This window comes from Rhipicephalus microplus, chromosome 2 (assembly GCF_043290135.1).
Source record: "Rhipicephalus microplus isolate Deutch F79 chromosome 2, USDA_Rmic, whole genome shotgun sequence".
NCBI classification, from domain to species: Eukaryota; Metazoa; Arthropoda; class Arachnida; order Ixodida; family Ixodidae; genus Rhipicephalus; species Rhipicephalus microplus.
In genome coordinates this window covers 179,785,992-179,788,002 of record NC_134701.1, presented here as the reverse complement: position 1 = coordinate 179,788,002, position 2,011 = coordinate 179,785,992, and positions in this window count along the sequence as shown.

Here is a 2,011-nt window from a genome sequence, read left to right as displayed (position 1 = left end):
TTTAACTGTCTTTCTGGATCGTCAACCACTGCGGTACCACGATCTCTCCGACGTCAAGCTGCTCATTTCGCCATTCGTGATCAGCTGCTACACCGACGCAACTACGCCCCCGAAGGTCGTAAGTGGCTCTTCGTTGTCCCGCGCAGCTTGCGATCACAAATCTTCGCCTCCTTTCACGACGATCCCCAATGTGGTCATGCCGGAGTTTTAAAAACTTACGAACGCATTCGCCATCGCTTCTACTGGCGCGGAATGTATAATTTCGTTCGAAAATTTGTTATGGGCTGCCCTGACTGTCAACGCCGCAAATCACCGCCTTTCCACTCGTCCGGTGCGCTTCAACCGCTTCCGTGCCAGGCCAAACCTTTCGATCGGATCGGAATCGATCTCTATGGCCCTCTACCGACAACATCAGATGAAAATCGGTGGATCATAGTCGCTGTGGACCATTTAACACGCTACGCTGAGACCGCCGCCCTTCCAAGTGCCACTGCGCGGGACGTAGCATCCTTCATCCTTCATCGCTTCATACTACGACATGGTGCACCTCGACAACTACTAAGCGACCGAGGTCGAGCCTTCCTATCAGAAGTAGTCACGTCTCTGCTTTCTGAATGCCATGTTGTTCATCGCAAGACCACGGCATATCACCCGCAGACTAACGGGCTCACGGAAAGATTTAACCGCACCCTTGGCGATATGCTCACCATGTATGTGACATCCGATCATACTAACTGGGATCGCATTCTTCCATTCATCACGTTCGCATATAACACCGCGGCACAGTCTACCACTGGATTTTCACCGTTCTTTCTTCTTTATGGACGCGAACTATCCCACACCATCGATACTCTCCTTCCATACCGTCCTGACGCATCCGAATTCCCATCTGTGTCCGAAGCGGCCCGAAATGCGGAAGAGTGCCGTGAACTCGCACGCACCTTTACGTCACAAGAACAACAGCGCCAGAAAGAAAACAACGCCGACTCTTCACAAAGCCCCAGCTATTCCCCGGGATCACTTGTATGGCTGGCTGTTCTTTACCAAACCCCCGGCATTTCCTCAAAACTCGTTCCAAAGTACGAGGGCCCATACCGCGTTTTGGAGCAAACCTCGCCGGTGAATTTTCTTATCGAGCCACTTTCCCCATCTGACGACATGCGCCGGCGTGGACGTGACATCGTCCACGTCGCCCGCCTTAAGCCATATCATAGCCATCTGCCTCCAGACTCTTAGGTCGCCAGGATGGCTCTTTTTCGGCGGGGGCAAATTGTGAAAAAGAAAGAGCATCGTTGGCAAGCAACATCGCCACCGCTTGGGTACTGGGTGCTGGGCTTCGCTCGCTCGGCTCGTGCTGATCATTGCCGGCATCTGCTTGACCGTTGCTCTTGCACGATCGTGTTTCTTCGTAGGACCACCGTCGCAACAGTCGCCAAAAAACCCTTTATCACATGTAATAAAAAGCCCATAAGTGTAACAAAAACAAGAACAAAGCAACAAACACAAAATTACCTATTCCTGACGACACAGAATGTGTACAGCGTCATCTAGTATATCATCACGCAACTGTAGTTTGCATGCATATCTTTTGGACAGCGCCATCTATTGTATGATAAGAGAGTTACTATACTGGTTACGCCGGATGAACGGGGGATCGCCCTAGGCGATAACGAGCTTCGCCCTTAAAATGTATTGTTTCACTTAGTGATGCGCTGCTTGGTGTGCGCACGTAATTTTATAGTGGCGAGACTTCACATATTTGCGAGTTCACTAAAAAGCTAGTTATTTTATGGCGCACCGGCATTTTTCAACGAATACTGAAGAACCTATGCCAACATTATGCCTAATTCAAAATGGTTTATTCTCTTGTTTTCTACGTATTTGTGTACAGGTGGTCATTACGGCATTGTTCATTTTCGCGTCATATTTTGCACAGCATTACGATATGGTGCTTTAAACATCCAGCTGCTGTAAACAGCGTCCAAACTATACGCAGTAGATGGTAATCGAA